At 36.0% G+C, this 24,495-nt stretch overlaps 1 protein-coding gene across 5 annotated transcripts in view; it reads left to right on the top strand.

The window, feature by feature from the left end:
• The window catches only part of ERC2 (ELKS/RAB6-interacting/CAST family member 2), a 394,496-nt gene that overhangs the window by 178,127 nt on the left and 191,874 nt on the right, over positions 1 to 24,495 (top strand). The gene's annotated exons all lie outside the window — the stretch shown is intronic.

The following is a 24,495-nucleotide window of genomic DNA, read 5'->3' on the forward strand; positions in this document are numbered from 1 at the left end:
ACCTGCAATTAGAGAAACATAGAAAAGCCGAAGAAGTACCTAAGAACACTAATGCTCACAGTTGTGCAATCTGCTAAGTTGTCTCCCATTTCCTAGTATGTAACTCTTGCTTTATAAGGGGGAAATACTCTAATATGTACATGAGCACTGATTTTCTTACAAATTGACCAAACTTCATCTTACCTGCTCAAATACAAAATTTTCATGGAGCTGAACATGAATTTTTAATGGGCATTAAAAATTTTCTTTTTACTTTGACAAAGTACAACTTAACAAAACTGTCTTTTATGTACTCATTGACAGCCAATCTATAAAATACAACTCTCCATCGAGATTTGGTCAGTGGGCAATAGAAAAAAAATAGAGTAAACTTGTGATGCTGTAGTGCAATATGTTAAAAAATTATTACCAGATTAGAAATGTGTATAAAGAAAAATCAGAATAATCCACTCAAGCACATGTAAGACTACTAAAGACACAGCTAGCATACTTATCTTAAGATTTCCAACATAATATAAATATAAATTCAGATTATAAACATGGATGGACAGTTAGGAATTTTCCTTCCTTGGCCTGTGGAAGTTCCATACACTGTGGATAAATTCCATATGTGTTGCTGAAACGTGTGTTGAGCTTCAGCCAGTAGGTTAAGATTATGTTGAAGAAAATGTTTCTAAAAGGTTTCAGATGAAGAAAGGTATTTGAGAATCTACAGAGGGGGCAGGAAGGTTGATTGGTAGGTCTGAGGATCAATACCAGAAGTGGGGTTTTTGGGGGATTTACTTTGACATTTGTTTTCATTGTGCAGGATAATCCCCAGAAGCCAAAACCAGTCTTGTTATAAAATGTCCCTGTAGACAATATGTGAAAATCTCCCTTGCACATCAGTTTCTACTAGACTCACAGCCTCTCAATTTTTTTTCTTTGTCATAACTGGGGGTTTGACAGAAGTCACACAGTCCTCTTTGCTGTGTTGGTCTAACTAAATATAATATGGAAAGAACTGTGGTGGTCAAAACATTATCAGCAAAACTCTTCTATGTAGTTGTCATGTCCTTTCTTTTGACTGGTGTATTCCATTATATGAGTAAGTATGGAAGAATATAATTTTTATTTTTAGAAATATGATGATCTATTAATTTTATGCAAGTACCCAGTATAATAGAGTGTTATGTATAGTTTTTAATACACTTTTTGCACTATTACAAAGACTTGTAGGGCATCACATATCAGAAAGTCTGAATATTGGCTTTCTCATTTTTCTCAGCTTCTACAGTTAAGTCAGAAACTTTATATTTTTCAGTGTTGTCTAGGTAATGTTAATTCACTGGCTTTAGTTACCCAAGAATAAAACCTGGACTTCTTAATTTCTAATTGTTTAGAAATCTTTGAACTGCAACTATTGACAAGTACTTTATGTTTAAATTAAAGCAGTTATTTCTACTATGTGCTTTAATATATTTTGTTAGTTGAAAAGGGCATATATAGCAAGGCTCTGTAAGGAAATGCTGTTGTTGGAAAAAACAAAACTGCAACAATAGAAAAGAGAAAAAATTTAATGTGATACAAGTTGTTTTTCCCCCCGTCTATATGTAATAACTCACATGTGCAGGACTCCTGTAATCTCCAGGGGGCAATTGCATTCACATGCATCAAAAGAAATAGTTCAGTTAAACCAACTCTCCCTACCCAGCAATAATTACCACAGGTTTACACTGAGATATAGTTGCAAAAGGTTAGTCGGTAGGGCATCTGCAAATCAAGTTATATGTCAACTCTACATCAATAACCTCATTATAATAGATGTTAGTATTTCAGCACATGACTGTCCAATATAGAATTCCACATATAGCTCATTTTTAACCTTTGCAATGAGTTATTGCTCATCTAATATTTTACTAAATTATGTATTTAAACACTCTATATTACATAAATTATAATCAATGACAAAAGCAATGATTTAGATTGAAATTCTAAGAAGTGAAATTGCAATAAAATGTCTGACCCTATTTGTGTAGCTGCCTTCAATATAAGATTAATATAGGATGTTTAACCCTGTAATATAAAAGAAGTATAATGGAAATTATTATTAGCATAGATTTTCCAATTTAGGCATTACTCAAAAACGTTACCTGTAGAATTTTTTCATTCTCAGTTTTTGCAAGTGAAAGCTATTTTCCTATGTATAGAGAAGCAGAAAGTAAACACATTCTAAAGATACAACTGATTACCTAAATTCTGTGCAGACTCCCTCCATATGCTTTCTTCTATTCGCAGCTTATCCACAAGCTATAACATTTTTGCTGAAAGCTTGATAGACTGGATGAAAATATAAAAAGTTTTTCAAATACCTTCTTGTGGTCTGCATCAAGCTCAGATTTCTACCTAGTTCCATAATTTGGCCTTGCATTTACCTGGTTAGTAAGCAGTAAAGCTGCTGCTGCTGTTTGTCACTCTCCATAGATCATTTTGAAGTCTGTTACTAATACATCTGGTCAGCAACAGAAGTTCTGCATGAGTAAGTCTAAGTAGAACTGTTTTGGTTGGTTGTTAATAAGCCAGATTTATACTTATGTCTCATTATGAGTGTTCTGTGATAGCCTATTGCACCAGTACTTACAGACTGCAAAGGGAACAGAGGTGAAGCACCTCCATATACAGTCTTGTCTAGAACACTGTTACCTTGAATATGATTATTTATTGTAACCCCATCTTTGCTCTGAGAAGCTTTCATGAAAGAGACTTAAGTAGAAAAATCCAGGGCCAAATTTCATTGTGAGGTTAAAAAAAAAATTGGTATTAAATTAAGAACTCCCAAATTTGATAAAACATGCTTTATTAATAGAGCTCAGTGTATCTTAAAGAATATATAAGTAATATATTGAATGAAACTGAGGCATAAGAAATAAAGGTTGTGTGCAAAGTGTCCCAGATGGTTGGTGGAACCATAAAGGAGCACAGAGTTTGTCTATCCAATATTCCCTTCACTCGTTTGAACTGTTAACTCAGAATGTTCTAAATGCTACTAAAAATGTTGCTGATGAATTGTTACTGATTGAGGTACTTAGTGTTGGTGAAGTTGATAAAGTTCTTGGTTCACTGAGTGATCAAAAGTTTGTGTTTAGCACATGAAAGACAAGGGAAACCAAATACCATATTAATTATTTTGCAATGACTAGGCAGTTTAAGTAGTCTTGATTCTTGGAGGATGTTGAATAATGCTGCACATGAAGAAATGGCAGAGTACTGATATTTGCAGTTTAGAGGCAGCTGTCCTTTTATGCAGCTTCGTCAAGATAATCAGATAATTCAACAACAAACAACACTGGAGTGCAGTACATTAAATTTTATAGAAGGCTCCTCTTTCAAGTTACAGCAAGGGTCCTTAACAAGAATTTCTTTGAACCATTACTTCTGTTTATATTTTTCTATTTCTCCTTTTCCTTGAGAAAGTCTGTGTAGCTTTCTGCGTCTGACAAAGACCTTTACAAACACCTTGGAGAAAGCTTGACAGATTAGGGATATTGTTGAATCCCAGTGTTTTCACTAAATAAATATATTAATACAATTGGAGTTTTTTTCTATGACAGCTTTAATAATTGTAACTAGGGAAAATGAATTTATTTTAAAATATTGGTCTGATGTAGATAAGCTCCAAAAATGTTAACTTTGAATCTGGAAAACCACAACTACATACAGAATACAAATTATTTTTCCCATTGCCTTTTAAAAATACATTTTGAGTTATTCTTTGTATTTCTATGAATTTTAGTGACATGAATTAGAAATGCTTTTTCAAATGTGTTTGATCTTTAGTGGGGTATAGCTTTATTGAGCAATATTATTTGGCATCAGCTAGTCATGTTTCCTTTCACAGTTGCATATTGGCATAGTGAAAGAAGCATTTTACACCTACTCTTTAGCTGTCACATACCTTTGTCATATTGAGAACTACCATAATTTAGCCATCTAGAAGTTATGACAGAGATAAAAGCCAGGTGTTTGTGATCCCCTCCTCCTCTTTGTTTTGTCAGACTTCAAAGGGACATTGTAACAATGTGAACAGTGTGTCACATGAGTGCTATAGTCTCTTCATTTCGAAGAAAGAATTTTGTGTTTTCCTGCATATGGGGTGAATTCCTGGCTCTAGTAAAGTTAATGTGATTTTTGCCACTGCCTTGTCAGACAAAGATTTCTCACATGAAGAGAAAATAATTAAAAAAAACCCCTGTACAGACAAAAAATAAACTTAAAAGGTCATTGAGAAAGCAGATCTCAAGTACAAATGGAAACAGTCCATTGTCATTCATCATTTACATCTGATCTGTTGATGGGAATTGTAATTTGTGAGAAAGTCCTTCTGCAGTCAGCTGCAAGGTTTGTCAAAATTGGCTTTTCTGTCTGGGTGTTCTTTTGTAAGAACATTTGGCTGCCAAGTCCTAGCAAATATAATTATTTCTCTTAATACAGACATTAGAAAAGATTGCTCAGAGGCTGCTGTCTGGTTCTTGTGCTTTCAGCATAGGCTTTGATCCTTTATACATGATGGCTTTGTTAACCTTTCTCTTATGAAACTGATAAACACTAAAATAATTGGTGTTATAAGCAGGATAACTGGTGACTGGAACTCCTCTTTTGTCTCTTTTTTCTCAATATGAAGTAAGTGTATCACAGGAGCACTGGAAAGCTGTTATATAAAATATCACCTCATAGCTCCCTGCACAGAAACCTTTGCTGTGAACACATTAATTGGATACCTGGATGAAGGGATCCTAAATCCATTCTGGTGGAAATGAATTATAAGCTACACTTAGCTGCCTACCATAAGCTAACTTGTGTGTTGTTGGGGCTCTAAGATGCTCTATTCCAATTTTCAACTGCAAATTGCAAGTATTAAATTCTCCCCCACAGGTTTTAGCTCATGTTCAGCGACCAATTTTTCTCTAAACCAGCTATAGATAAAGCAAATATAAACCTGTGTCTCCTAGCAAGGTTCTGAAGATCCTAGTATCTCCAATAGGATCTCTTGTTTTGTCAACCATTTTCTTAATTTTTTCTTCTCCTGAAATTTATTGTTCCCAAAACTAGTTGTTGAGTATAAAACAGGTGGCCAGATGTTTCAAGTAGTGATTGAAAGTCAGTAAATTGGGGAGAATGTAACTATAGCATGTGTGCTTTAAAGGAAAGTGTAATCAGCAATAAACTCAGTGAACTGGTAAATGTTTTTCAGTGTTAGGATGCTGAAAAATAACTCAGTATTGGCACAAAAATTTGAGATATTAGCACTGAATATGTATTCCCAAGGGAAAAAAAGAACTTTTTCGCTTCATTTTTAATGTAATTGAACAAAATCTGGTCCATAATATGAATATGGGAGCTATAGTGTGAATTCAGAATGAATTCATTTCAATTTAAGAAATTATGTAGACTACTTCCATAAGTGTAGAAGTGCGTGTGTGTTTCTGGAAAGGAACTCTGCTTCATAGAATTAATATTTGAAATATGAACCCGTGGAAGTCTGCTTAAGGGAACATGCATTTTCTGAGGCTTTTAGTGTTAGTCACATTCAGCACCCATATTGCTGTTACACGTCAAAAAGTGTTTAAAAAAGACAATCAAAGGACTAAAACCTTTACAGGCATCATGGAGGCTATTTAAAGAAAATTATAGTGGCTCAGAGGAAATGGATACCACCTATCATAAACTGCTTTAAGACGACCAAACGGAAACCAGCACAGTTAAACAGCAGGATAAAGGAAGCTAAAAAAAAAATTTAAAAAAAAATCTTTCCCCAAACTGGAATTTCTCTAGCTGAAAAAACCAGAATCATAAAACCTGGCAAGTAAAAAAAGCACAAATAGGTGAACGATGAAATGCGTGAGGCACAATAAGGAATAAGTAATGAAATTCACTCAAACTGGTAATTTTCAAATGTGTCAGAAAGTGGAAGCCTGCCAGAGAATCTATAGAGCCAAAGATAATCAAGGCATATAAAGAGTGCTTTCAGAAAATAGGGTCATGAGGTCAAAGAAAATGAAAGATATTTCTTTTTCTGGTGTTCACAGAAGAGAAACTTGGGTAAGTTCTGCTTCTAGAGCTCCTTTTTAAAGGCAAAACACTGGAAGATGTATCTCAGAGTGAGGTGACAGCAGAAGACATTGCACAACAGTTAGTAAAATGAACAATGATGTCATCACAGGATCAGAGGATAATTCAGGTTGAAAGGTACCACCAAGTTCAAACAATTGTTAAATGCAGGGTGAGCTTGTAGGCAGGCCAAGTTCCTCTAGTACCAAGCACTTTCCATGCTAACCTTGAAAATGAAAGGTGAAATATGTGAATTTCTAACTTGCCGAAGAACTGGAGGGTGACTAATGTGACATCTGTTTCTAAAAAGAGTTCCGTGAAAGTTTTGGAGAACTACCTCCACATATGATACCTCTATTGGACAAATCAAGAGAAATTGTTTTTAAAAAGTAGAGTTACTGGGCACATGACCAACTAATTTACCAACATAGTATGTTGGTAAAGAAGCAAAGTTCTTTTCATAATTAAGTCACTCCTCGTAAGTTCACAAATCATTATATTTTTCAGAAGTCACATAGGAATCTGTGTTGAGACTGTTTGTTGTTTTTTTAAAATGCCTGGAAAAGAGTGAATAAAGAAATTCAGCATCATCCGCTTGAAGACCAAGGATTGTTTCTTTGATTGTGCTTCTCTGCAAACTCACAGGACACAGGATAGTATTTAAAAACAAACCCCATAAGAGAAATTTAAAACAAAAAATGACAACTGTCATGGAATAAGAAAGCCATTATGGTATGAAGCTATGTAATCATGTTACTAAATGAAGTACTGATGGTTAAAATCTTAAATGTTACTGGGAAAAGTTTAATGCAAAATGTTATGCAGAACAAAAAAGAACATTTTGGCAAACTCAGTCTGATTTATGATGGTAGGAGGAGCTCTGTGGGTTTTCATGGTTTTGACCTTAAACCTGCAAAAATATGTTGGATTTGGCAATGTTTCACTTGGAGTTTTTGGCTTTCTTCAAGCCCAGAAGTCAAAGAAACATTTGGGATGTGAACCAAAGCCAAAGAAAAGGTTTGGATGAACCATGCATACCATAACAGCCAAGTTTCACACAATTCTGATTTTCATTTTCCCCCTTTCTTTGTTTCTTTACACTTTTTTCCAGAGCTGCTTTTCTATTTCTGAATCTTAATGTATAGGAATCTCTATATTCAGTAAAAGCCTTTTTACTGTCCATGCATAAGGAGATGAGAAGGGAGAACTCAAAGGTTTTGTCTCTCATTTTTTTATTACAGCAGAATTTGAACAAAAATGTTGCACCTGAAATGATGAAGTGTCTTCATGTCCATTTTGGGAATATTTTCCTTTGCCTTTTTAGTGGGAGAGATAGTGCTAGATAGTTAGCCTTCCCTGTGTGTGTTTCAGATTACGAAATGACAATTAAGACATCCAAACCACTGAACAGTTTAAGAAAAGGATATAGTTTTGTTTCTTTCTATCGCTTATGAACAAGTATCTCTTAAATCTGGTAATGTAAATACCACTTTCCATGAAGGCAGACATGCCTGTACAGTAAATGCATGTTCTGCATCTCATTTGGATCTCATGAAACTGTGGGATACGATATGTTCAAGCTGCTGATCTGAGAAAGTGTCTCAAATCCATAGTCTTTATATGCACATCAGACACTATACATGTGGTAAATGATAAACATACCATATGGGATTTGGGAAGTAAAGACTATCAAATTCCTATCCCATTATTTTTTCTTACATTGTATGATCAAATCAGAAACATATTATTCTTCACATTATTAAGGGGTTATGTTTGTGGGCCCATTTATAAGGTTACAAAACTGATCAAGCTTTGAGCTTTCCTTTGGCCTAGAAATTTTCCTGGTTACACTCAGGTTGTCATTTAAAAAAAAAAAAAAAGGGGGTTGTGTAGTGTTTGTGAAGTTCATAGAGTTCGGCCAATTTTTGAATTACAGTTTTGAAAAGTTCACATGTAACCTTAGCCAAATATTACAGCTCAAAACATCTGAGTTTAAGGTGAATTCTGAAAACTTAGTTTTCTAGAATTTTATTGTGTGCATTGTGAAGGAGTTACCTGGAAAAAATAGTTTCCGTCCTGATAGTATCGCAACTATATGTGCAGTTTCACAATAGTTTTATTTTTTGTGTTGGCTTTGTGGACTGGAACAGCTTAGTATCCTCAGCTGAACTGACAAGTGTTTATCTAAAAATTATAATTTTTGTATCTCCTTCTTCACTTACTTTCAGATAGGAAAATAATTTTCGTCTTCAAAGATTGCAATCAGTTACTCTGTTGAAGAGTTTCCCAAAATTGAACTTACTGTGTTGAAGAAATGTGAATTTGCAGTAGGTTTGTAATTAATCTTTGAACTCTACTATTTCTTGAGCAACTATTTACCTGCAGGTCATTAAACAGAAAGTGGAAAATCAGCTCCCACAGTAAACTATGGGTAATAGGGGAAGAGCTAGAAAATGAAGCTCCTTGCAAAGTTGGTCAGGAATTGCAGGGAGGGAGGAAGAGGTTTTGTTATTCTGGATGCTGCATAACCAGCCTTGTGCTACTTGGAAAGCAAGGACTTTGTCCTGAGTGCATCAGAATGCAGCAGTTTTTTCTGTGTTCTCTACCCTGGTAAGTCAATAGCTGAAACAGGTTAGGGGGAGAGATTCTTTCATGCCACACTCATCTGTGGTTGAAAACTCTGTAGCTTAGTGTAGATTTTCCCTCACCTGCTTTTTTTTTGTTTTTATTTGGTTTTGTTTTGTTTGTTTTGAGGTGTGTGCAGAATGTCCCCAGAGGTTTCTGCTATAACTAACAGTAAAAAAGCTGGAATTTTGTTGCCTTTGATGTCCTTCTCTTTTAATTTCTAGATTAGTTTTTCACTAAGAGATTTGGTGTAATTTGTAAGCAGCAGGAATATGGCTGGGTAAAGCTTGTTACTTCTGGAATGTATATTATGCTTGGATCTTTTTTAAGAGTCTGTGAAATAAGTTTGGTTTTTACGGAGCTTTAAAATTTTTTTTAAACTTTTAAATCTGAAAAAAAGCCTTAAACTTTACCTGGAGAAGAATTGGTGTCATTTTCTCTGTTCTTCTCCCTCACCCCCCACCCCATACTAAAACACCATATCCTGAACATGAACACAACTTTATGATGTAAGTCACTGATTGCTTATAAAAGCCCAGAATAACCTCTAGACATCAAGGCCCCTAATCAATCCAGCTGGTGTCTTACTTTCCAAGGAAAGAATCCAAAATGGCAGCTCAAATAACTCTGTTTCATGAGTCATCTGAACTCTGGTACAGAGTCTTTTGGAGAAAAAATGGTTTCCTGAGATTTTCATATGATCATTACACTTCAGTAAGTAATAATGTATGTAATGATATGGTATATATACATTTTAAATTCCAGTGTTGTCAAGGAAAAATGTGCATTGCATTAGTGTGACCTAGTGTGATTTACAGTAGGGCACTTCTGTCTGCATTGCTGAATACCAGAGGACCAAGAGGATCTGTCTGCTCTTATCTAGCTCCTCACAGCTGTATTTAAGCAACTAATACACGTTTCTATAAACAACTTGATTTATAGACAAAGTTGGCCACTGAGAAGTAGAGTTTTCCTGAAGGGTAGGAGACATGTCATCTTTCTTTGGGTTAGTGGGGAGATCATGAATGTCTAGCTCTTGTGCCTTTTGGTGTTCAGTATGAACCACTTTGCTCTCCATACTTGTGATCTCTTTTAAATATACAATATATGCTGTCCTTTCCTAAATATTTATTTTATTTTCATGAAAACTAAAGTACTTTTTGTACTTTTATTCCAGTTGCTATCATTAACTCTTTGATGGACTTGATTTTAAGTGGAAACATATAGGAATCTCTCATTTTTCTTATTTATTTTTCTGTTTTGGAACTTTAGTTGATTAAGATCTATAATGGTCTTGCCAAAAGTGTTTTCTTCACTGCATGCAAAAAAAAATGACTGAAAATTTTCTTCAAGATACAAATCTTTTTGCATTTCTCTAAGCACTTTTTACCCAGGGTGGTTTTGGGTTTGTCTGCCTTTTTTTATTTATATATTTTTAAAGCCTGGTTCCATATAAGGTCATACATTACATTACTAAGGCTGAGAGGCTGAATTAATGTAACCTGTGCCACATACCTGAGTGGTTTTTAGATATTTCCCCAGAATGACTCTTAGACTCCAAGCCATGCACAGCAGTACCTTTAATTAACATCTGCAGTTTTTGTGATCAGTCTCCACAGCTTGGAAACTCATTTTGTAATTCTGCATCACAGCTACCCTCTGTGGCTATTAGTACAATAAATATGCCTTCCTGATGAACTGAGAAGGAGTGGGTTGCAGCAGTGTTTTCAAAGAAGGAATCATCAGCAGAAGAACTGGACCAGATAAGAGATACATCTACAGATGATACAGATAAGAGATAATCTTTTTGTCCTGGTCAGCAGAAAAACCCCCAAAGTAAAGTAATACAAGAATTGGCACATGAAAAAATCAGACTAAGCAGAGTGTTTTTTCCTCAGTAACTGTCTCAGGTTTACCAGTGGGTGGCTTTAGGGACCTTTTGAGCTGGAAATAACACATATATTGCCATGTTTAAAGCCAAAGAACTTATAATCAGTAAAGCACTTAAATCTTTTGGGCACTCATTTTGGGGCTGAGAATCACCCCAGATCCTTGAGCTGTGCAATACAGAATGTCATATTAAGAGGTTTTCCTTTTATGTGGTTTTTAAGCCTGTTGCCTGGTAATGTCCTTAGGTGCCCATAATTCATCAGCTGTGAGAAATAGTGAACAATAGTTCCCAGTTCACCTTTCCATAGCATTTATAGTCTCTTGCTTCTTTTTCAGTAGTGTGTTTTGCAAGGTGAAAAGTCCTGCTTGAAAGTCTGCCGTTCCTCATTGCAGATGGCTTTGTTTGTCTTTCTTAACTGGGAGCGCAGATTCTTTTCAAATTATTTTTGGCAGGTCTGGAATGTTTTGCCTAGTGATTCTTTTCTGTATTTTATACTAAAAATAAGATAAACAGGTTTTATATACATTTTAAACTGAAATTTAATAGAAAACAGGTCCAGAAGGCATGAGAGGTATCTTTTAGTGCATCCATAGTACAAAGTATCAGTTTTACCACTGTTGCTTCTGAGAGGTGTTTGCCTTGTTTTTAGTGACATATATAATCACTTTATTATTCATAGCCCACAGGTATGTAAAAATATTATCTACTATCTTACTTCTTTTTCTGTAATTTCAGGCAGTTATTTCTTGTTTTATCCACACTGGACATAATAAACTGACTTCCCTCATCCTTTGTGATGGTCTGGAAGTGCAAATGCATATCATGTTCCTTAGTTTTCTCTTCTTGAAGCTGATAGGCCCTAATTCTTTCAGTCTTACTGCAGAGGTTTTCTAGTTTCCTTATTTTCCTTCTTTCTTCTCTTCGTAGTCTTTCCGGTTTGTTCACATCTTTGAGTGGGTAAAATTGGATCCAGTTCTCCTGCTGAGACCTTGCCAATGCCAAAGAAAACAGAAGGATTACTACTAAATATACATCTCTCCATAGTGTGTTTTTTGCAACAACATGACACTGTTGACTTGTCACCTTAGTGTCTCTTGATCCTTTTCTTTAGCAGAAAAAGGCAACTTCTTAATCAGTTATTTCTCTTCATGGATTTGTGGGGTTGATTAATTCTGCTGAAGTGAATTACCTTGGCTTTTCTCCCTATTAAATAGTTTAATTTCTCTGCCTGTTTAGTTCTCAGATTTGACAAGATATCTTTAATTTCTTTAGCTTGGTTATGTGAATATCTTGAAATTTTTTACCAAATATGACTGCTACTCCTGTTCTTCAATAAAGTCAATTGCTCTGTCATATGAAAAAATTAATTTGATGTGGCTGTTTGGGGACTCCATGTTCATTCTTCTGGGTGTCTGAAAATACTCTGAAGCAGATTACTTGTTCTGAAAGTCTCAGAATCAAAACTGACTTATCCATAAATCTGCAGTCTTTTTTCTTTTTTTTTTAAGATCAAAATTGTAGTTGTAATTTCCTGGTTTTTTGGTATCACAGTTGTTCTCTAAGAGTTCTCAAAAGCACTTTTGTTTTCAGCAGCTCTGAGATTTTATCAGTCATTTCTACTCCTAGGGCAAAATTTCCTATATCTAACTAGTATGAAAACATCCCAGTGTTAATGGTCCTATTGGATCAGTGCTGCCCATGGCTAAAGAGTGATGTAAAAGAGCCTTTTGGTGGTCTTGGCATAATCATTGAATAAATTTACAGACATGCCAGAGAAAGTAAGCTTAACGGAGGCAAGCCTCATTCTTTTAGTGTAGGTTTAGAAGTTTTGTTTGTGAGTTTAATCATGACATTCTTTTAAAAATTTGCGAATAAAAGGGATAATGCTGTCTCATCTAGTAAAAAATACCTAGACCTGAAAAGGCAATAGCACAGTGGAGAATCCATTTCATAATTATGATAGTTAACGATCCCAGTGGGGTTTGATATCTACCAGCATCCAGTAACTTTAGCACAGACAGGTGGTAAAAGATGGGGGAAATATAGTTGTAGCCCCAGGCAGATACTCAGCTCATGCAGCTGTTTCATGCATTCTGGCAACATGACTCAGTTAAAATCAAATAACATTCCTTATGCCAATATTTCTTACCTGCATATGAAACCAGTTGTCTTTCATTTTGCAAAAACATGATAATTCAAAGAGCATTAAAAAATGTACTGTTTCTCACACAGAATTTATATCTTGCAGCTGCACACTAATCCAAGTGAAATGGAGTAGAGTTTCACTTTATCAGCCAATCATAACTTTAAACTGTTTTTACAATTCATCGTACAGTTTTTAAAGCCAGATTTAAGTCTGTATATGAAAAATAGTCTACTTGATGTATGAAACTATAGATTAGTCAATATGTATTTAAAGAAGTACTTCAGTAATAGCAGAAGAATGACTTCAGAGGATTTGCGGACTAAACTCTGAATGATACACATGGAATGTAAATGCTATGCCATCAGTACATTTAGGACTGTGTGAAAGGAATAGCTCAAAAATATAGTTAATTAGCTAAAATAATATCCTGGTATTCATTTACAGCTGTCATATTAAGGTTATTAGTCTATCCTATATCAGAACCTATTTCCAGCCACTCTGCCCCCAATGCGGAGAACTGAAAGGGTTTGTTGTGATCCAAAGGCAGGACCCATCACTTTACCTTGTTGAACCTCATACCATGGCCTTGGCACATTGATCCAGCCTGTTCAGATCCCTCTGCAGAGCCCTTCTACCCTCTAGCAGATCAAACACTGCCACCCAACTTGGAGTTTCTACAAATGCACTGAGGGTGCTCTTGATCCCCTTGCCCTGGTCATTGATAAAGGTATTGAATGGAACTGGTCTGAGTGTGGAGCTCTGGGGAACTCCATGTGTGTCCCTGATCTCTTAACCCCAAGGCCCTGGCCTCTTGTTCAGCCCTTTATTTCTGAGAGGAGTTATGCACTTGGTATTAGGCAGAGTAGATGTGTCTGGGTATTGCTGAAGAAAGGAAATTCATTACTTCCTTAGTTAGGATCATTGAAGAAGTGGACAAACAACTACATTTCTGCTTGTGACAAGTGACATGTAAACATGCTGGGAGATTGTCCTCACAAGACACTGCTGGCAATTGAATTACACCTTTAACATACTTTTGATTCTTCTGCAGCAATCTTTTTATTCTATACAGGCTCAGATAAACTTGCTTTAATATGTGAAAAGGGTTTTTTGTGTTCTTAGAGGTTTATGGGGCTTAGTCATGTGGTTGTACAAGGAAAGTTACAGCAGTGACTGTGTGTGTGACTGTAATGATCTCCATTTCTCAGCACATTTTAATATACACAGATACACCCTCATGTACCTTTTTGTTAAGAAACTCTAAGTATGACTTAGAAAAGACTGCTTCCAGGAATGGAAAAAACTGTTCAAGTTTTACACCTACTCCTACATGTTTACTATGTCTGATACATTTTCTAATTTATGCTAGTTAAGATATTTGTCCATTTTTGCTGTCATCATGCTGTTAAACATATTACTATTCAACTATTCAGGGTTTTTTCTTTTTTTTGTATGAAAAAGTCTTTCCTATTTCAACTTTGTTTTTTAGAAGTAACTTCCTGCTACAACAATATTTTCTGGAAAAAAGTCAAGAATACCTAAATACCTTAAACAGGTTTTACAAGTTAACAATTCTGCTGTAATTAGTCTTCAGGCTACCTCTGGCTCCATGGATTTAAAGCTATCAGAGTTTACTGTTTTGTGAAAAATATGTTTTACTTTGTTTGGACATGCTTGTCATAAGTTTCTCAGTATATCATTATACTTTAAAACCTCCCACTGGCAGCGTCTGGAGGGAAAAAATATAGTGTAAACTATAGAAGACCTAATGGCAGCTTCCTGCCAACGTTCATTCTTGAGTCAACAATGTTCATTTTTGTTTTTGCTTTTGTGAAAATATGTCACAATCTAGTCTTTCATATAAGTTTGCTATTTTTTTAGCAGCCTAGTAGAGCATATATCCATATCTTCTACTTTCCCCTATTTTTTCTCCTTTTCATTCTGTGATATCTGTGTTTCTGGTCATACCACCAGTGAGTGCACACATAAATTATACACCTAAAAACACTCATCACTAGAAAATTTATTGCTTCTAATATCTTTCTCATGAACAGTTGTGTTTATTTCTGAGTTGACTTCTCTGGTAAAGACAGCAATGCTCTCAGCTTTGGTTCAGTTCTTTGTTTTTTCAAGACTTTCATTTTAGATATTACAGTGTATATGGGACCATGTGGGCTTTTAACCATAAGCCTGTGCTGGGAATATTAAAATGGTTTTAGTTTATAATTACAACTCTGAGTAAAAATAATAGTGGATTGTTATCCATATTAACTCTACTACTTGTATCCTGCTGAAGCCACAGGCAGTACATAGGAGCAGAATATATCCTCCTGACAGAGCATATAATTGGCTTTTTTTTTTCTTTTTCCCTTTAAAACACTATTTGGAGAAGGCAGGGGGCAGGGAGGAAGGTTGGTGTCCTTTAAGATAAGGAACTTGGATCTCCTTTCCGGTGTTCAGGAAACTTATGTTGTATGATTTCAGAAATCTTTCAACTCCTGGACCTCCCTTTGGCAGCTTAATTACTAACTTTGCTTAATTCAAGTAAAGAAGAGACATATGAAAAATACTGTCTTGGGAAAGTAGATGTTCTTGTTTACTCTTTTTTAAAAAAACAAACCAAGCAACAAAACAACAAACCAAAGTAAGCCTGTTTAAACATTCTTTGCCAATATTTTGGCTTTTTTGAGTATGAAACACTAGCTGATTTGTAGTATTACGATAACAAGATAAGCGTAGTTACTATTTGTATTATCTCATGTTAGTGTGCATTTTTGTTAGTGTGCATTTACAGCAGCAAACTCTTTTGAAATGGCTGATTTTCCCTCCTCTTGAGTTGGAATATTGTCTAACATTACACCAAGCACCACAGCAGATTAAAGTTTATTCACAGTGCAATACAGTAGGATAGCACTTATTCAAACAACTTGTATCACACCACATTTGTCTGGGTGACTCTGGGGTTTGTGTTATGAGGAGTCACTGTTGGACAGGAAGACATGTACAGCAGGGAAGTTTGGATAACCAGGATCATACTGTGATTATTTAGGTTTTTTGTTGACCAAATCCATTATATGTAGAAAGGCTATATATCTTTTTTTGTTCATTTGTAGAAACCCTCTGTAAGATTATGCTATGAATTTACAGAACAGATGTTGTATTATAAGCCATTACTTCTGATCTTATCATGAACAGTAGATTTTTTTTGATAAGTGGCACCAGCACAAAAAGGACCCCAGACTGAAAAAGCCAACTTAGAAGAAGAGAATTGTTGATCTTTGCTTTTGAATTTTATTTACTCATTGTAAACAGTGTTTCTTAAAAGGAAAAAGAAGTAAACACTTAAATTTTAAGGACCAAGCTCTCTTCCTAGATTAGAAAATATTCAAAGCACATCTTATATATATGAAACATTATTTTTCTCAGTATCCCTTTTATCAGTCAAGATCAAGAAAAAGCCAAAACCTTTCAGTAAAAAATTCCTGCAGTTGTCTGTGTTGCCTAAATGAGTGAGAATTATTGAAAACCCCTATAGCTCTCTCTCTGTGGAGATTTTGCTTTGTTGGTGTTTCTGGTGGAATTCATCTTAGAGAGGGAAAGGAATTTAGATGTCATTTATGCACATATGTGAGTGCTCACTGAAGTGATTTTGAAGCCCTAATGTATGCACCAAGAAACTGGAGAAATTAGATATTTGGAAATGGAAATTGGTGGTCTTCCAGGCAATATTGGATCTAAAAGTGCTAAATCCTTTAATAAATAAACCTTGATTCAGACTGGAATGTCTTGGCTTGATCTTAAAGGTGATATTATGAGGGCCTTCTAGCTGTTGACTAGCCTCAGAGATAATTATCTGCACATTCCAATCTTGTTCTGCCATCAGCAGTGTCTGAGGCCTAAAATGGAGCAAATGTTATTTCCACTAGAAATATATTATATTTAGACTATCCTCTTTCCCAAACATTCAAAAAATATTTGTATCTGATTGGAAATACAAAGACTAAAACAAATGACTCTGTGACCTGCTTCTTACAGTCCTGGGTGCTTAATGTCAGCCATTGCAGGCAGTTTTCTAACTGAAACTGTTTACCTGAAACACGACATTGTTGGGATTACTACTTTTGTTGGACTGTAGATGAAAGAATAACCTTTTTTTTGCTGAACATTTTGGAGGCATTTGTGTTTCTTAAAACATGTCAATACAATGACAATTTCCTTTACTGTAGCAGGTACTGGAGCTAATTTGAGGGATGGAATTGTCCATCTGAAACAGAATATATGCAGTATCAAGCATCTTGAATGCATTATAAATAAATGCATTATAAATAACGTTTATAAATATGGTTTAAATATGTATGTTTGCGAATTCACTCTAATATAGTTTTAGTGTATCCTCACTTGTGACATTGTGTGCTCCATAGGTACAGACTGTAGATCTCAAAAATCCCTCAATTGCACAGATTGATGTGTCTAAAAAGTCAGCTCTGTCCTCTGAAACCAAGCCTGTCTTTGGAAGAGAGGGATTTAAGAATAGTTAAATATATATCCCCATGAGAGTTGTTTTACAGAATATAAGCAGTGGCAAGTGAGTTAGTTTACATGAGAGGTCAAGCAGAAGTTCTCATCAAGGCCAGTTTAGTCCTCCCATCTGTAAGTTTTGTAAGTCCTACCACTTAGCTTATGATCTTAATGCCCATATATTTTGCCTCAAAACAGAGTGAATGATATCACTGTGTAGATCTGCATGTTTTCTGTTTATGCTCTCTTTCATGTTGCCTCATGTGGGAAGAGACTTGAGAAACTCAGTGGAAAACAAAACTTTTAGATGAGGAATAAAAGGCAGGTTGTATTAGTTAAAGTTTCTGTGACTACTTTTCCTTTTTCAGTCTGGTGAGAAATATTATTCTTATCAAACTTTGTCTAATATATTTTGCCTACAAAAATGCGTAACTGCATAAAACCTATGTTTTTATATAAGGCTTACTTATAAAACCCATTACTTTGGTATCTAAATAATGCCCATAAAAGAACACACACACAATAGCAAAATCTTTAGAAAAATCACATAAATCAATTATTATGGTTCAGACCAAGGCGTTATAGTATAATTTCTCTTAGATTTCTTATTATTAGTTGATTATTAATTTAACTATACAGAAAATTTCTTTATACTACCTGCAAGCAGAATTCCTGCATCTCTTGAGGCTTCCTAAGGGTTTCCTTTGTGATGTGATGTGTTGTGATGTCAAGGCATGGAAGGGCTCTGTTCCTGCCCTTGGCTTTTGCCAAGTACTGGCAGTGCTGCTCCCAGAGGCAGCTGAGGCTGTGCCACCTCCTCCCCTGTGGCTCCCTTGTCACACAGGTTCTGTTTCCTGAGGCTGTTGTTGAATTCAGCTCAGCACCCTCCAGCCCTGCTTCTTGCACCTGCAGGGAATCTTTGTCTTGGGTCTGGGTTGAGGGAGGCACTGAGAGCTGGACTGATGTACCCTGAGATTATTCCTGTCTGCCAGGTGTGGGGATATTTAATGAACAGGGAATTGTTCTTGGAGCAAGATTTCTCTTTATGCTCTGAAAAATTGACATGCTGCTTGTGAACTGCCTTTGTGGAGGAATTGCTGTTGACAAATTCTGGGTTGATATTTTTGCTCCATCATGTGATCATTCCTAGCTTATCATGTGTTAATAATGGAGTCCAGTTGTCAGACATTTTGTTGTTCCCCCCAGACCTCCCTGAGTGTCCCATGGGCTGCCCTACCCTGGACAGCCTCATAAGCACTTCAGTTCTGCTCCTATTGGCTGTTCTCTTCCTGAAGTGACCCTCCAAAGCTGTTTTTAATTGCTTTATTTTTAATTATTTTATTTACTATTACCCTATTAGTAAACTTGTGTTGCCTTGTGTTCATTCTCTATTTGAAACAATTAAATTAGTCAACTCTTTGTAGTCCTGCTCCATGTGTTTTCCAGTACTTCCCCCATGGCTCTGAATAAATTTGAGTCAGGCTGTAATTATCAATTGTTATATAAAGTATTAAAATTTTTCCCATTAAGAATGATCTGTAACTGGGTGTGCCAGAGCTAAAACTTGGCTCTTTCGTGGCAGACAGTCTTGACTTTTCTTAAAATTGTTGATATAGCACTATATACAATAGGAGATAATTTTAGTTTTTAAGGAGGTGGTATGTCCATGCCACTGTGACATCTATACATGTGCCAAGCCAATAAAATATTATATAAATAATTTTATATCAAAAATGCCATAAAATTAAGTAAACAGGGAAATATTATCTGCATTAAGAGAGGAGCACAGATATGTCTTCCTTGGGCATTCAGTACTCACATGAACTTTTAAAGTCACAGAACTTTTAAAGATGGCATGAGGTTTTTTTTATGCAGAAGCTGTATCTTCCAATCAGTTACAGGAATCTTTATATTACTGCCTATTAATGCTATTTATTTATATCAATATTAATAAAATTATCCAAGTATTTTCATACAAAAAGATTTCCACTTTAGTAAGTGAAATAGTAGATATTTCACAGTATCTAAGCACATTTTCAGGGTGTGGAAAACCTCTTATGTACAGAAACTTCCTGTTTGCAGTAAGACCTTACACATACCATGTGGATCCCTGCTGCCTTTGGATGTGTTCTAAGGAAGCATTTCTAACTTTAATAATATATTTGGATTATGGATTAAAAGCAGTGGGAAGTAGCTTTGTGCAGTGTAACCTAACAAGTGTGCTAAGAGCCAGCCTTTGGCAAGAAAACTCCCAATTTGCCCTCTCTCGCAGAAGTTGACCTGGTGGATGAAATAGTAGATGTGTGTATGACTCCAGGCATGCCTTCTCCAAAGATCAACATTTGTACACACTTCAGTCACCTTTTATACGCAGTGCTATTGACATTAGCCAGGGAGGCTGCTCTGACAGCGCCGTGCTCTAACGCCAGCCAAAGGGCTGCTCTGCTCTGCTCACTGCTTTATCTGAAAGGACTCAACGCCCAAATCACACAGCCTAATTGTTTGCAGTCCAGAAGGGTTCTCTCCCAGATCCAATATCCTGTAGGACAATTGAGTGTCTTACTGAAATCAGCATATGTTCAATAGGCGATTCAATTTACTTTTATACTGCTGAAAATATGAGGTTGAGCTCTGTAATTTATCAATACATTATATCAAATTTGCTTTCACTTGCACAAATATAAAACACTTTTCATGCTACCTTTGTAATTAGGTTTGGACATTATCAAACAAGTGTAAGAGCAGAGCTAAGGCTACCAGGGGTTTAAAAAGATCACAGTCTTGCTCAGATGAAGCTCAATGGAGAAGGAGAGAAAGTTATCAAGATATGTCAATGAACTAACTAATTTTCAAACTAAATACAAAAGAAAAGATGCTACTTTTTTTTGTTTGGTTTTTTTTGGTAAAAAGTGGACTTGCACAGTTGCTCAGGTGCTTGGTCTTGTTTCCATCACACTGCATGTCTGGGTGCCTGAGCTGAATGGGGCCAAGAGGGAATAAGCCTTGTCAGCATGAAGTCTGCTTTGGAGAAGGAGCATTTGTTGATTGATTCTTGCAGCACTTCAAATACTGTATCTTCATTGACATGGTCTGAGGGCTGGTTTTTATTTTTTATTTTTAAATGCATATAGCGTTGAAATATCAGAATGTGACATTATTTACTTCATCGTGTATATATATGATAGTGTTTAGCTATTAATGAAAGAGCTTCTATTTGGGACAAAACATTCCAGGTGCATCTGTGAGGAGTACTTTGTTCTCTTGCCCATCCTTTCCAGTTCTCCTGAAGGTCACATTCACATTTTGCCAGTGGCTTGTCATACAGTGTGTTTTAACTGAAGCTAATTGAGAGTACTGTAACTGAGGGCCAGTTGTGCTTCACAAGATGAAGGATTTAAACAGATGACAGTGTTCCTGGGACTGCAGGGGAAGCATCATTTTTGTTTGTACTTGAGAACAGCTTTTGTTTTCACCTGTCTAGAAACATGACCCTAGAGCACAGACTTTGCCCATGTTTATATCATAATTTTGTTTGATTTAATTAAAAAATATAAAATTTTGGTATTGCTTTTAGTTGGCTTGGTTTTGGCTTTTTAAGCTGATCGTTATTCTGTTTAAATGATTATGACCAGTATTTTCCAAAATGATTTAATTATGTTTTCTAGTTATAGGTAAAATCGCTGTATTAATTGGAAAACCAGATCACAGATAACGAATCCAAGAATTATGTTTTGTGGTCCTATATTTTATTGAATTACGGAGGCTTAGAGTAAGATGATCGATATTCTGCCAGTACCAGCAAAGTTAACCACTTGAATACAGTCCCCAGAACTGTCTTGCAAAATCTTAAATTAACTTAATATAGACCACAACATTAGTAATCCTTTCACTTAGAATATATATTTCTTTTAAGCTATGGGAAGCCACTAAATTCCAGAATAATTCTAGGTAGAGATGGACATCTGTCTCTGTCATAACACCATGTGTATATAAATTAATGTGACTGGTAAGCACCAGGTGACAGCCAGCAAGGAAATACTGAGGAAACTAAAGCACCTTCTCTCCCTGACTGTGGTTCCTGCAGGTCTGGATGGGAAATATGTGCTCTATCTATGCCATGTCTTGTCTTTATCTGAGTAAAACTAAACCTTGTGTATTCTTAAGATAGCTCTTAGCAGGAGGATTAAAATACTTTAAATCCTACTTTTTGTAATGAGTAATCTCAGTGAGGTTTTTGATTTCAAGTCCTGCAGCACGACATTGCATTTGATAGTTGTGCTGTTGTGTTCCTGTGGACATCATCCTTCCCTGGGCACTGCTGCCTCAGTGCTGCTGGTGCTTTGGGTTGAAATGCCACCACATTGCTGATGTCATTGGGCCCTGGGTGTCCAGACTTTGACAGGTTTTGAAAAACCAACCTGGAATTTATAAATTCTTCTTAATAGCATGTCAAATCCTTCACTTATGATGCTTATTTTAAACCTTTTATACATTCTAGAATATGGTTACTTTTCTCTGACAATTTCCAAAGTTGTGAGACACAACATGTGTCTAATTTCTTTGTTTGGAAAGGTTCAGGAGCATCATCCTCCATAACTACACTGGTTTTGTTAGACCTGTTTCCTGGGTTTAGGAACTGTGATGGAAGTCAGAGATGAGGAATTTGTCTAGGGATGAAAAATGGGATGGGAAGAGAGTAGAGGGGAGGGTGAAAAAGGGTTTATTTCCATGTCTTGCGAAGCTCAGCATGACACTTTGCTACGTCTGTTTGCTTTTGTGAAAAACACCTTTGTAATGAAACTGTTGGGGCAGTTGCACACTGGAGAAATTCCCATCAGAAACAGGAAGGAACAAGGTATTTACAAACCATATTGCAGGACAGTGTTGGCAATTTTAAAAGCAGTAGGTGCACATGAGTGGTGCCGGCCCTCCTGCAGGTGTATAATTGAATTAGTGATGAGATGAAGTGGTTCCCTGCATGGGCAGCAGCTGCTGGCACAGGATCCTGGCATGCCTGGCACTCACCTGCCTTGTGAGTTTTGCTTTAATGTAAAAAGATGAGGTCTCCAGCCTGAGAGTCGAAAGAGCTGGTCGGTAGATATTTGATGTGTACAAATCTGTTTTCCCTCATCTGTGTGAATGTGTTTTCTATGCCCTCTTAGTCCAGTGAGGGAATAAATTTGTAGGAAAGCCACAAAGAGAAAGTTTGAGGATTAGAGTCTTTCCTTTTTCTGCAATCTCATGCTTAATCTTGGGGGAAAACCCCCAAATATTATTTTTATTAGAATAATCTTCACAGAGCTGGAGATAACTGAAATTTATATAGTGTGTGACTTGGAGTGGAGAAAAAAAGGCATTTCCTTAGGAAATGGAAAAAAACCCACCCCTTTGAAAACAACTGGATGGATTCTTACACTGAGTGACTTATTATCAAAATGCATCCAGCTGTATTGAATGAATGTAATTGTTTGTTTAACTTCTTTGACAAATGTAATGGTTAATATTTTAATATTAAAGTAGGAGAATCTCTAAGTAAATAGATGGATTTCTTTATTTCCTTTTGCTATGTAAAATTCATAAATGATCTCTGTGTGCTAGCACAAGATTAGGTTTTAAAATAAAGTAGGTATGAATTTTTTGTATAGCTACTGATACTTGAAAAAGTCAGCTAGGGAAATCCAAAACTCTTGTATTTATCGCCAATATTGTTGCTAAAATGAAGTGCCAACCCTTTAAAGATAGTAGTACTAACCTTGACTGCTGGAATGTTGCCAGTTCTTCGTCATCCTGCAGAAATATATTATACTTGAACTGAGAAAACTTGCAATTGTCCCTCCCCCTCCTCATTCCCACAAACTGGAACAGTATTATGTCAGCCTGAGTTGTACTGAGCCGAATCCAATCTGGAATTAAGAATGCTCCAGGGCATTTTTAATAAACTGTCATTCATTTGAACTCTAACCTCCTTTAATTTGCAGAATCTGGTAACGCAGATGTATACTTCAGCCACATTAATTTCTTTTCCTTTTTTTTCCTTGGTGTGAAATGCTGCTGATAGCACTTGAAAATGTGAAGCTGCAGAACAAGTAGAGAGCATTCATTTAAAATAGATTCAAAACTAAGAAACAATTACAAGAGTTTAGTTTGCTGGGTTTCTGCCGTTCTGAAATGTAAACTTAATTCTAGTGCAGATTTTAATAAAATCCTCAAAGTGATAAGGTCAGTTAAGCTGTCTGAAGGTATGAAAAAAAAAGGCTTTTATTACAAAATGCAAAGGATAAAATGAGGCCATTGTCTGGCAAAAGGCAAGAAAACGCTGTCAGTAAGATATTCAGGACATGGAATACTCCCGAGCTAAGGGCTGTGCATTCACTGAGGTTCTCACCATAAACCCTTTCAAAATGTGTATTCCTATGGATTCAAAACGTGCAGGGTTTGTGGTTAGGAGCAGTTAGACTGAGAGATAGGGCTGGGGAAAAGGAGCAGCTTCCAGGTGGGAACTGCCCCAGCACCTCCACTGGGCAGGGCAGCAGAACTGGGGTGGCGATTGCCCAAAACCAGAATTCTCATCTATAATGCTACCCTCGTTGGTTAAAGTTAATTTTCCATTGTAACACATCTGCTACAGCTGCATAATTAACATGGAAAGAAGATTGTACGTGCAACTTCAACATTGCCACATTTACATTTGATAGGAGCTGATTTAAAAAAGAAAAAAGTCAGTTTACTGGGTGCATGCCTGCCTGTTGAATTTGGCTGTAGGTGTTGGTGGGACAGTTAACTAGGAAAACGTGCAACTATGAACTTGGGTCATATTCAAAAAATGAAGGAAGAACCAGCTGGCAAATACAGTGTTGAAAGTGTAAATGAAAGTAAAAATTTCAAGTTGACACGTGTTAACGATTTGTGGTTTGAAAAAGTTTTCATATTTAAGTTTTTGAAGTTTTTTTCCGCTCTCTTTTAAACTTTGATCTCTTTTGTCTGGTAATGTAAGATTAATGTTATTAATAGACATTAACAAATCCACAGCTTTGTTTTCCACAAGTCTTTAATTCTCTCAAATGTTTTGAAATGTAAATTATGTGACAAATGTGATATGAACTTGGGTGAGAATTCAGTCAATCGTCAGGCTGGGTACCAAATTCAGCTGAACATGGAAAAGGAGTACATGATACTAAAAATACAGAAGTGCAACAGTTTTTCCTTTTTACATTCTCATCTGCCAAAG

The sequence above is a fragment of the Lichenostomus cassidix genome, chromosome 12 (assembly GCF_008360975.1).
Source record: "Lichenostomus cassidix isolate B80296 chromosome 12, HeHo_3.0, whole genome shotgun sequence".
Lineage (NCBI taxonomy): Eukaryota > Metazoa > Chordata > Aves > Passeriformes > Meliphagidae > Lichenostomus > Lichenostomus cassidix.